Source organism: Corapipo altera, unplaced genomic scaffold (assembly GCF_003945725.1).
Source record: "Corapipo altera isolate COAL_440 unplaced genomic scaffold, ASM394572v1 60, whole genome shotgun sequence".
NCBI lineage: Eukaryota > Metazoa > Chordata > Aves > Passeriformes > Pipridae > Corapipo > Corapipo altera.
In genome coordinates this window covers 2,242,906-2,255,691 of record NW_020884912.1, presented here as the reverse complement: position 1 = coordinate 2,255,691, position 12,786 = coordinate 2,242,906, and the positions used below count along the sequence as shown (strand labels likewise).

The following is a 12,786-nucleotide window of genomic DNA, read 5'->3' as shown; positions in this document are numbered from 1 at the left end:
ATCTAGAGTTAAGCTATGGGATGCACTGTTTGGTGCAGCACATGAGGACACACCTAGGAGCTTAGCCTACTTTATTTCTCTGTCATATTGCAAAGAATATGGATCCCTCTGTTTTTTCAAGCCTCACACCTTCTACAGCCCCAGTTTGCCCTCCATGGCTACTCACTCAGGAGAGCAGCAGGGCAGGTCAGGTTCAGCAGCTCTCCTGCAAGCTGTGGGAACAGGGAACAATGCAGGGGTTTAGACCTATGTCAGAGCTTTTGACCACAGAAGTCCTCCAAGCCCTCAACCAACACATAAATAGCTAACAACAATAACAAAACCATCCTTAAGCACATTAAAGCAAATTAAAAAGGATAATATCTAAGCTAGTGTCAAGCTATCCAAAGTGGAGAGCAAAATAAATGGATTGGCTCTTGAGAGTTTGTCCCACATGTAGTCAGAAGAACTGATATCCTATTCGATTATGTTGTGAACATATTGAATCTAAAAAAAGAATAAATGTTATCAGAAAATTCTTCATCTCCCTGTGTAAGGGCTGATAAGAAATACTGTGTGATATTTGCTATCACTGCTTTTGTACAAGTCTTTTAGCAAAGACAATAACAGGAGGAGGAAGTCAAAATCCAGTCCATTTTGTTTAGATTCAACTTAATAATCACAGTCCACTTTGTTTAGATATGACTTAATAATTGCTACAATTTCATGCAATGAAGTCCACAAATTCATTCTCTCACCAGGTTTGTAGATTGTCTGTAAACAGCTGAAAAGAATAACAAATCTGAGTTCTTAATTCAGAAAGATTTCCCTAAAAATTTCTCACAGGAATTCTCAAGCTATATATTCTTTGTGATCACATTGCTGTGAATAGTCAGTATTCAAAGTACAAGGCAGACTGCTTAAGTCTGAATGGCCTGATGGATCACATGAAATTATTTCTGAAAAAACTTTGTTTATACATCTCAGCTGCACATCACAAAGGAAAGCCACATTAAGAATAGAAGGTCATAACAGTTATATAAAAATTACAAAGATAAAAAATAATTAAATAGTCACAGAACACTTTTCAGTAAAAAAAATACTGCTAAGTTGACTGATTATAGACATCAAATCAATAGAAACCAGTATCAATGGACTACCTCCTAAAACAGTCTTGCATGTATGACCAGTCCCAGCAACTAATGTATTTTCCAGTACTTAAGACACACTAGTGTAGAAGACGTGTCTCTTCTCAGAAAGGGAAATGAGAGAAACTTGGTACCAACTGCATTCCCTGCTGCTGGGCGTCAGACAGCTCTGGTTGCTGCATCTAATACTGTTTCTCTGTTCTGGCAGGGCCAGGCACGGTGGTGACAGCAGACCATGAAGCAGGAGTAGAAGAGGGTCTATAAAATACATTTGAATCTGAAGTTCCTCTTACCCTTTCAGTTTCAGGAAGGAAAAAATTTGTCAATAAATCTGTACCTTTGAAGGCATTTTATTGCATGCCTAAATGCAAGTCTGTTCTAATAGGACATTATTTGGCTTACAAAGCTGAGGACTTGCAAGTCAAGAAATGCCAATAGGAGGACTGCCTTTGCAATCTGAGACATCTCCTCTTACGTATGCAGCCATGTACACACCTCAGTATGAGGGTGCTCATAGCTCTAATTCTCCAAGGCTTATCGGAGATACAGGATATCTCGCATGTTGCCTTTGTCCTTCAACATACAAGGCCAGCAGTGGGAACCACACTTTCCTAAATGATGGCAAAGGGATGGAGTAAGTCCTAGCCAAGATAAAGCTCATAGGTAGATGGAATAATTTTCATTAGCTCAATTAGGATAGTTAGAAAAAGGAAAAAAAACTTACAGGCAGACAAGTGCTTTTATGGGTCAGAAACAGAAACAGCAAATTCCCAAATAAAGCTGCAGGCATTTGCTCTGCAAAAAAGCCCCAAACAACCAAAAAAAACCCCTCTTCAACTCTGGAATCTGAGCTCCATGGAGGCAAAGACTTCTCAGCAGATGATGCAAATCTCTGTAGATGGTTGCTTGCCTGTTGCAGAGGTAGAGACCTACTTTCCCCCAAGCTATGCTACATGTCTTGGAGGGGGCCGTCCTCCATGGCAACCACTGGTTGTGTCTACAGGGGTAGAGCAGGCTCCCCAACTACTCTGTGTGGATGAATACTTATGGCATGAGCACAAAGCAGGAATTAATCCCTCTGCACCCATGACAAGCCAGGGCAGCTCCACTAACCAGCACAAAACCAGCAAACCCCACATGGCAGATTATATCCACCCAGGTTTGGGTCTCGAGGTCCCTCCCTACCTAAATCACCTGCAGCCAGCCTGAGGCATCACTGTGCTCCAGCTGCCCATCAGCATTTTGGCACTTGCTCTCGCAGATCTGTCTTCCAAGAAAACTTATTTTTCTTGTGTGTTTCTTCATGATTTTGGCTGAAAGGTCTAAAGATTGCTGCATTAAGGAAAGAAAACAACAGATAAGTGGAATGGATAAATAGGAACATTAAGAAAGCAGCAGGTCAGGTACACCAAGATTCCAAGTGCCTGTTAGCAATTTGGGCTGCCTCTTTCATTTAGCAAAGCAGGCACCAAGAGCTGGAGATCGTAGGTGAATTATCAGGTATTTACTGAATGGTAAGGGGAAGGCTTGCCTTTCTGATATTTTTCCTGAAGTTGAAATATAGTAATTCTTTTCTCCTTATCTATTCCTTACAACTTCTTATAAGTATGTATGCTTGCAAGTCACCTCAGGTTAGCTTTGTCAGAATAACAACAATTCTACATACCCAGGTTTTGGCTTTTCCAAATTCCCCTGAATGCTGAAAGCTCTTAAGCTGACATGTTTTTCTCCGTGTGATTCTCCTGGTATGGCTTTGTGGTGGCCTGATGTCATACCTAACCACAAAAGACCATGATCTAACATACCATAACTGTTAAAAAAATACAGTGTCTGACACACTGGTTTCTTACGCTCACAGGGAAAATATTTATGCCATAAAACTTCTTAGCTTTTCAAAAAGAAGAGCCCTGAAAGATGACATTTATAATACCATATGGTATATTTGGGGAGTAAGAACATTATATGGGTGAGTTTGCTTTTTTTATTATTATTATTATTATTTTGAGGAAACAGAATACTTGGTACTTCTGTAGAATATGGAAAACATTCTACAGACATGAAAGAATGTTCCTTTTAATGTCCACGTCTCTTTCATACCACAAGGGCAGTTCAGCAGTTTGGCATTGCTGGAGCAGTATAAAGCAGCCTCCGGGTGAGAATCTGGTTCAGGCAGCAGGGAATTGCAATTTAAAAAGTCATTCATTCGCAGGCTTGAATTGAAGAAAAGACTTGTAGGAAACAATATGCAATTCACCTTTTGCAAAATGCTGTGGGTGAGGGTAAGGTAGTAGAAGGCATTTTCAGGACATTGTGTATAGGCAGAAGACTGTGAAGGGACAAAAGTATAAAAAAAAAGACAAACCTTTCAAGACACAGACTTCAGCAGTGCCACTAATCGCTGTTTTGTTTCCAGCAACTGAGATTCTGTGCCTTTTTATAAACATGCCATTTGTGTTTTGAGCTAAATGGATTTATCTTGAAATTCAGCCTTTTTTCTGAAGGCTTGTGGCCTATAAAGCTTTTTACCTTTTTTATTTTTAATTTCTTTTCCCCCCTTTGTTCAGCTATGGCTTCATTCCCACAGTTAACTAAGCTGGAAGTTTCCAGCTTGGAAGCTGGCAGCCTCCAAGAGGCAGGGTAAGGGCTGGAATTTCCCAGGTCACAAGTAGGACTCCAGCCTTCTTTGGGGCATGGGGCATTCCCTCCAAGCAGGGAAGATGCTTACAGCTGCCTTCTGATCTTCAAGACAAGTTTAATGATGTCACTGTCTAAATTAATTAATTCTGTAGACCAAGAAATGCAATCACTGCTACCACTGGTGATCTTCAATGCATGCATTTCTATTTCCCCCTCCTCACAGCAAGGCGAGGAAAGTGTGCTCTTCATTTCTCTCCTCAGTGAAGAGGACAGACTCACAGACTTTACCTTCATGATGGTCCTGCAACTGGTTGTGGCATCTCAATGATCCCAAATCAGAGCTGAAGGCATGGAGGCAGTGGAGGCTTCTGGTTGGAGCTCAGGCTTGGCCAGATCTTCCCAGGGTGCAGGCATTCCAAGTGACCCCTCACTCTGGTCTGACCTTGGGCTTCACACCTGGGCTGATGCAAACATAAATTTGGACCTGAGCTGAATGTTTTGGGGCAGCTCCAGTGCCCCCAGGGGGCACTGAGCTCTGCCTCAGATCCGGTAGGCAGAGCCTGGGGCTGCAAAAGCTGGGAAATCAAGCTAAAAATAGGTGTTTCAGCTAAGTCTGGTTTTCAGCTCTGTTTTGCTGCCTTAAATGCTAGAAATGTGGGCAAGTGGTTTCTGGTACCAAGAGCCGCCTTTTCATTTTAAAAGAATGTCCCCACCAACCACATCCCCATGTAAGGAAAAAGCAGCAACTTACTGGTAAAGCTGTTAAGTGGGAAGGCAGAATTACATTCTCTGTTAAACCTTACCGTCATTCGAGTGAAGCTTCGATGGTTTCAACAGCTCCTTACCGGGAGCGCCGTGTGCACAGAGGGCTGCACAAAACCCTCCTGCTCCTCTGAGGGCTGCCAAGAAACAGGAGGCTTGCCAGGCTGCCAGGCAAAGTCTCTACTCCCTGCTGCATCATGGTTGTTTAGGTCTGTGTGTTTACCTAAATCAGAGAAAGCATGGGATGAAATACTTCTTCATTAAGGCTGCAGCTGGAGTCTTGCATTCCAATTTATTGAATAGTCTGGCATAACTGACATTTTGCATTTATTATTTTTGGACTGAAGGAGAAATGTCCCCCTGATAAAATGAATGTGTGGAGAGCATTATAGAAAGAGGTGAAAAGTTTCTCTTACCTTGTACAGAAAGACATATTGAGCCATATGCAGCTCAATATGTCAGCCAAGGGAAGGGATACACTCATAAACTGTTACCGAAACTTTAAGGCTCACAGGAGCGCAAGGCAGTCACTGCTGGGTATTTGGATGAAAAAAATATTGATTATTATCCATACATTATATGTCCTGAAAATAGGAAAAGGGTGGAATTTGGTTTTTTCTGAAATTCTGGTTTTACAAAGGAACAATTTCAAATTCCAATATCTGGGGAAACAATAAACAAAACGAAAAGTTCGGGAGATATAAAATCTGGACACAGGATGGCATTTTGGAGCACAGATTCATCTACTGTTAAAAACAAAACCAAATGCTGAACTCTGTAACCCAGCCACAGCATCCTGCTGATTCAAGAAGCCCCTCCATTCAAAGAATATAAACTCTGCTATGACAGGAGCCGAGAGCTGTCTTTTATGGAAAGCAGGAAACTTTTCTAAAGGGCCAGTTTATGACCTGGTTGGAGAGCTGGAAATAATTAAGTGTTCTTGTCAAAGGTCAAAGTCATAGGGTTAAATTCCTTGGAACTCAAAACAACCCTCAGTGACTGTGCCAAGACTGATCATTTGGCCCTCTTCTGTCCACAATGGGTAGGCAGTGAGCAGCCTGGGACAGCAGTGAGCCATGCTTCAGTTATCTGCCCTTTCCCATTCCAAGTCTGACATTTTTAGATTCATCACATGCTCATGGTCTAAAAAAGCGTAGCTGAGGTTAAAAAAATAAAAATAAAATTTGGAAATAAGGATTGCAGCCAAATGACCTATTTATAGCAACACCAAATATGAACTAAATGTCTAATGACAAACGAAAATCCTGATTCATATTCTACTTCTGATGTAACCCTGCTCAATTCGAAGAGGCATTAGACTTTACAGGAAGAATCTGCCTCTAGATGAAAAGAGCAGCACTGGTCTGGCCCTTGGGGAGCTGTCATGTTCTGCTGTATACATAAAAACTGCAAACAGTCTATATCTGTAGGGATGTTGGTGCTTAAATTTGAAGCTGTGCCTGGTGTTATTACTGAACAGTGCTCAAAAATGTAAAGAGGTGGAAGGGGGAATTCACTCATTGGGTGCTTTTTCATCAAATGATGACTTTAGCCTCTCAGAGAAGCAACAGTGTCTCCTCTTGTGAGACTTGGTTCGAACACAATGCAACAATGAGCAGCATAAGTTTGTCAACATGCCTAACACAAGCTATAAGCATATCCTGGTGAGATGTACGCAGTGTGACTCCTTCCAGTGCATTCACCAGCCTGAAAGCAGAAAGGCAAGTGGGGGGCTGAGGTACAGAGGGCCGGTACCTCCTCCACATGCTGCGTGCCGGGGGGAGGCACACACTGCCCTCAGAGTTGCTTTTCCCACTGCTTTTCATTTAAAGTCATTTGGCCTGGCCCCTCCAAAAACTACCTGGCTCTTGCTTTGAGCATCTTTCTAAGGCAAAGATTAGCCCCCAAAACCCTTGGAGAGTGTTTCTCTGCTCTAATTTCTGGCAAATTTTCTGTTACAAGCCAAGAAGATTTACCCTGCTACACCAAGAGAGCAGAACTGTAGTTTTATCCCAGTGTTTTAAGCTCAAAATCATCTTCATTCTTCCTGGTGTGAGGGATCAGGTCATTCTCTGTTTGTCCAAGTCCCTTTCTTGATTCAAAGCAAACTATCTGGTTTAAAATTTCTCCCTAAAATAAAACTGTAAGTCTCAGGCTGGATCTGAAATCCAAACTTGGTAGACATCTTGCTTCACCATGGGATGAACTGAGGTCAAATTACAAATATTTATGAGATTCTGGGATAGTCCAGGGCCTGGCACAGTGGGATAAGTCAGTCTCTACTGCAGATGGCCCTTCTGCCTGTGTCTCTGCCAGTTCACAAGCAATCCTGCTCCATCAATTCATACTCATTCATCCTCCTCCTTCCTCCCTGTTCAAATTTCTAAACCTGAAGAGTGACTAAGACCACGTGGTGACCTTCTGCACTGACTCTTCTGTCTTTTGTGAATTTAAATTGATTTTCCTTGCATGGGAACATCCAGGATCTACCCTTTGACCTTCAGCCTGAGGTTGTGTATTAGCAGTAAGAGAGAATGTGAAAGCAGCATTTGACTGTCAGCATTGGCAAGAAATATGAGCCACCGTCTACCAGAAAACAGTCTGTTTCTGTCCAGTGCCTGGAAATATGGGAATTGCCAGACTTGCTTAGAAACAAGGGTCAATATCCTGTCTCTGATGCTAGCCAGCACCGGATGCTTGAGAGAAAGGTCTGAGAAGCCTGTAGCTTGCAGATATGGGATAATCCCATTCTTATCTCCCTGCTTTGGAGAACAGTATAGCAAGCAGGAGCACAAATACAGACACTGCATGCCTCAGAGAGGTCTCTTTCTGGGAATATTGCAGTATTCTGTGTCAAGTATTGTTAAATACCCAGTACTATAGCATGCAACAGACCACAAAGAAGGGAATGAATAAGACAAGGGATGACAAAGGTTCAAGAACTGTATTTAGCTCTTGGGTTACTATAATCGGTGTGCAGCCAACAGCTCAACTGAAAACAAACATGAAAACAACCCTGTTCACCAGTCCAGAGCTGTCCAGACAGGAACTAAAATACCCTTTGGACAGAAGAACAAAGTTACTGAAAGAAATTGCCAACCCTTCACCTGTATTCTATATATGGGCACATTTTATAACCTGGGCATATTCTTGATCATGATTTATGGTCCCTTTTCCATGCTTCTAGGGTCAACTGTTAGGCTTCCTGATTCCATTAGGCAAGCAGTCAATGATCTTCAGGTTTTTAAGGTGTGTTCAACTTGCATTAATGCTCCTCCCAGTCCCTACCTACTGGAAGGTAGATGAAATGGGGCCACACTTAGCTTGGACATGTTTCTACACTGCCCTGAACAGATTACCTTTTCTATTTATGATTTTATAATGTTTTTTTCATAACGACACTGATCCACAGGGAGAAAGAGGCTTTCTTTGTGTAAAGCAGAAGCTGGGGATTTGATGTGTGGTTTTTCAGGGATTCTGGAAAGCTACTGGAACAGCCACTGTGGATTTCCTGGCCCGATTATTTCTCTGTTTTGAGTATACCTGCTGTTACGTAAATTAGATGATTATGAAAACACTACACTGTTCGTTACCCACAGCTCAAATGAGAGGGGGAGGAGGAAGTTTGTGTTGACCTGTGAGAGAATTTTGTTATTGATACTGTTGAGGAAAACAGAGATCTCAGCACACTTTGCTTGTTTAATTAGTGTCTGTTTCTAAGACTCAGATGTCCCACAGAACTCTTTCTGTACCAGTAATTAAAACACATAAAATTGTAGAGACTTATAAGATGATAATCCACATTACCTGATACTGCTGCTATTTGATAGCTCTTCAAACAAAGTACAAAGAAACCTTGATCTTCCTAATGTGCTTTACTCACAAAGAGGCCCAACACAAAGGGACATATAACTCTCCCTTCTAAAATCAGTGGGCATAAAAAATAGGATTGCAATTTCTTGGCCAAAAAAAAGTGTTTCCTTGGTATTAGCAGAGTAGGCTATTTTTAGTGTTGTTCTGAAGTCTTTGAGAGGGGCCCCTCTGAATCAGTTCAAAACACAGAGTCCTCCTCCCTAATCTGGAGAATATTGTACTCCCTTTCTCTTGCAATGTAGGTTGTTGAACAGCAAAAGAATAACCTCATGGGCTGGTTTTCCTCCCATGAGGAAAGCTCCCTCTGCCCTCCCTCATCCTTTGCAGATGCAGTTACATCCAGGGGTTACCACCTTCTCTGCAAGCAAAGGAGAGCCCCGCAGGGAGAGCCAGGGCTGAGCTCCAGGGTTAACTCTCTCTCAGGACCGCCGGCTGTGAGTCACACTTCATCCTCAGTCCCCAGCAGGCAAACTTTCTTCTCTCTTTCTCTTTATACTCTTCCTCATCCTTTCTACAAGGGCAGATGATCAATATACCTGCTTTTTTTTCGGGCAGGGCATTGTTTAAGAGAAACAGTACATTCTCTAGATACTGATAGTGCCATATGGGAAACCACGTGCCCATGTGATGCAAAAGCTGCTCTGATATAAATTAATTCTGCTATCTCAAGTTGGTTAAAAATTGTTGATGGATACCCCTTGCCTTGGCAAGATTAATGCCAGAACAGACCTTGCATGTTTTGGCTGAATGAGCAGGTCCTGGCCTACCCATCACATCCAAATGTCACTATGGGTCATTCCCTGATGGGGAGCAACTACCTAATGATGAGTGACTGCTCCATATAGTCTTGCATCAACAAGCCATGATGCTGGGTGGTCCAGGGTCCTGGCAGGTTTGGCAGTGCCATCCACCACTGCACCTCTGCACAGCAACTACAAGAGGGGAACACATGATTTCTACTTGTCAGATGTTTGCTGGCCCACCACGCAGAAAACCCTTCTTTCACACCAAGCTGTGGCTTAGTGTTTCAGCCAACTGTTCCCCATTAGGCAGAGACAGACCCCTTTACATGGAATCCTGAGGACACTTGAATGTTTAACTCCAGGCTGCCCCCCAGGGTGTACTTTGAGTCCGATGTGTATTGCCCTGCAATACCAGTGCTCAATACAAGCCTTAGATTACAATCAAGAAATCTCTCCTGATGTCTTGGTCCATCTTGCCTTCCCTGGGGAACACAGTCCAGCACTGGTCCCTCATCCTTCTCTGCTAGAAAGGGCAAGCCTCACTCTTTCAGAGACTGTTTCCTGAGCAGCCCCACAAAGCTGTTTGGCAGCGGCTGCACTGGAACTGATACCCCTGAGCTTGGTGGGACAGGCCTGGGCTTTCCAAAGAGAGCAACTTCAGGATGTAACAGGAGAAGTTAGGGGGCCTCACAGGCTCAGAGCCAGCACAGTGCCAGCTCTGAGGATGCTGTTCCATGGGGTCGATTCCTGTAGCTAGCTGTTAAAGAATAAATTGCTATATAAAGTCATGCTGCAGTCAAGCAGAGCTTCAGGAACATAATGGTCACCAGAGAGCTGTTGAGTCCTGGTAGCTACTTGCTTGCTGTTTCAAAACACTGCCAAGGTTTTAAAAGCTTCCAAGGAAAATACATCCCCCCACAAGCCCCTGCTGGGGCTGAGGCTGCATTAGGTCCCTGATCCTCCTGCTGTGCATCCTTCTCCTCCGTCGCCCACTCTTCGAGCTGAAACAAAACCTTTTGCCACTGCAAATGGTTACCCATGGAAAATTCAGGGGTTTGGTTAAATAAAATTCTCCATTATGAACATCTCACAGAGAGTAAAATGTTACCATTTTGGAAAAAAAAAGCATCATATGCTCCCAAACTCAAAAAAATGTAGTCAAAACACTGCAGGTTTTGATAAGTTGCCTGATTCAGTGTTTTCCATGCAAAATGTAAAAAGAAGGAGTAATGTCTGTTTTAGAAGGACCTTCCACCTTCCTTTTTTCTTATCAAATACTCAGGATCATGCCCCTGTTTTACTATTAGCAGGGAAACAAAGTTTTTATAGGCTGATCAAACCAGCTTTTTTTCCGCTTGTACATTCATGGTAAATTATACTTTGAAGAAAAAGAAGGATATATGATTGTGGAAATTTTTTTTTTCACCTGGAAAAAAATAGAAATAACTGCTTTGTTCTGATCTTGTAATAAGTCTTTTTCCCTGGAGACTGCAGGAAGAATTTCCTGTATTTTTCAATTAGCAATGCTCTGCTCTGCTCAATGCCCTTCTGTGGTGCTCCATTCTCAGAGGCCACATTTGCCCATGTGCCAAAGCCCTGTCCTTCTGCCTTCTAGTTTCTTCACTAACTTCACTGAGCTGTAAGAATTAGGTGGTATAACGGAAAAAGGGGGTATAGGCCTTAGTCCTGTAAAGTTTTCTTTTAGCAAGTTGACCGTCTTTCATGCTAAAGAGACGAGGTGAAATGGTTCTCTTAAGTTCAGAAGCATGTGTCCTGAAGAATATCACTCCATCTGTGTTCCCCATCCATCTCTTTTTACCCCTTCATCTTTCTCCCTGCCAACTCAGTCCTGATCTAAGGATAGTATTAACTTTAGTACAAGTTAAAGAATAACTGTTCTTTTTGTTATCTGTGCAGTTTGCAGACTCTCAGTTGATTTCTAGCTTTTACTAAGCCTGGAAGTTCTTAAATTACAGAAAAAACATCTATGAAAACTGCAGTGTTCTGTTCTAAACAAAGCCCAAACATATTGTCCTCATTTCTTTACAGTACCACAGTGATAATACTGAAGCTATTGCAAAACTATAACTTTACAACAAAGAACAGCCATTATTAGCAGTACCCCACTGTGCTTTTTGGGAATGGGAGGTATGAACACCCTTCACATGAACATAAAATGTGAATAATGAAGATACTTGCAGGTATGTGCTCTCAAAAGAAAAGCATGGGTCCAAAAGCACTGCACATAACTTTTATCCCTGAAAGTGATTAAATGCAGATGGCTACCAGGAAAGCTGAGTTTTGCAATAGCAGTCATATAGGATCCTTCAGATTATTTGGCAAGTAATTTAAGTTAGGAAAGCTATTTGCAGAATGTGACCTCTGGAATGTAGTTATTCCAGGAAGATGTAATGTATTATCAGAGAGTGAATTCCAGGGCTGAGTTATTTCTGGTAACAATTGAACGATGACAAAAATATTTACAACTAACTTATAAAACAAAAACATTCAAATATTTGTCCAGGAGTTTATTTACAATGAAAAATTTCTGCAGATCTCATTAGTTTCTACTTTGGAGAGAAATAAATGGACAGAGACTTTGGAAATGATCCTATATGTTAATTTACAAGATACATTCAACTCCCATTAATTTTAAGCAACAGGGCAATAAACAGCAAAGACTAACAAGACACGCAACCCACAAACTGCTCCGAGTGCCCTCGCACATACTTCAGCCTTTCACAGAAGTTCTCCATTTCTTCACAGCTGGTCTCCACATGAACCAACAGCTCAGTCTCAAGGCAGACTTTTACCCTTGTCCAAATAAACCCAAAGCAAAGGTAAGTCAGAGCAATGGCCCTCTGCAGCTCTTTGCACAGGAGCACAGACCCGTGCAAGCACAAGGTACTAGAAACGTGAGGGAAGATCTTAAACACTTCCTGTGCAAAACTGCCCACCGACTAAAAAGATTTTGTTCTCACCACCAGATATTGTAAACCCTGCTGCAAATGGGGACACAAGATTGGAAAGGATTTTACAGCCCCAGGTCATACACTGTCTTTCCATCTGCATCTTCAAATGAAGTTTGTTTTCATCACACTAATACTCCCTGCTCTTGTGGGTAGAGTTCTCCTTTCAAGGCTGGCATGAGCACTCGAGCTTCATTTATTCTTCTGTCAGAGTTCCCCTTTAGCTTAAACAGCTGTCTTCTTTTCCTGGTATGTATAGATAGCAATCGTATCTCCTTGAAGCTTTTGTTTTCCAAAGCTAAACAAACCAGCAGACATTTTAATACCTTTCCCTAACAAAGAAACAACCCCTAATCATCTACATAATGAACCTAATGACCTGTCTCTGCATCTGTCCCTGAATTTATTTTGCTTGGAAGTCAGTGCCTAGATTTCTAGATGATATCTTGTTGGTGTTTTACAAGATAGTATTGATATTTTTATTCCCCACCCGGCAATTTATTTCCCTTTCTTTAATGGCAGGTCATGTCAGTGACCTAGGATGATCTTGTGATCAATTAGTACACGAGTAGTACCCTCACATCTTTCCTTCCCCTGTGTACAAAAAGCAAGCATGCAGACTGCACAAGTCACGCTCAGGCTGACACATCAATTCCTTCCTCTGAAGCTCCTCTT

The 12,786-nt window shown here is 42.1% G+C and overlaps 1 protein-coding gene across 9 annotated transcripts in view; it reads right to left on the bottom strand.

Annotated features, from left to right (window-relative positions):
* The window catches only part of TMEM170B (transmembrane protein 170B), a 70,629-nt gene that overhangs the window by 49,877 nt on the left and 7,966 nt on the right, over positions 1-12,786 (bottom strand). For 3 of the 9 annotated variants that reach the window (XR_003529467.1, XR_003529470.1, XR_003529475.1), the window contains exons 2-7: positions 7,815-7,817; positions 4,943-5,110; positions 4,568-4,749; positions 4,053-4,225; positions 2,794-2,902; positions 2,313-2,459 (exon numbers count right to left, since the gene is read on the bottom strand). The gene's annotated coding sequence lies outside the window, so the exon portion shown is untranslated. The remainder of the gene's footprint in view (positions 1-2,312; positions 2,460-2,793; positions 2,903-4,052; positions 4,226-4,567; positions 4,750-4,942; positions 5,111-7,814; positions 7,818-12,786) is intronic. The other 6 variants (XR_003529468.1, XR_003529469.1, XR_003529471.1 and 3 more) reach the window with 6 other exon arrangements.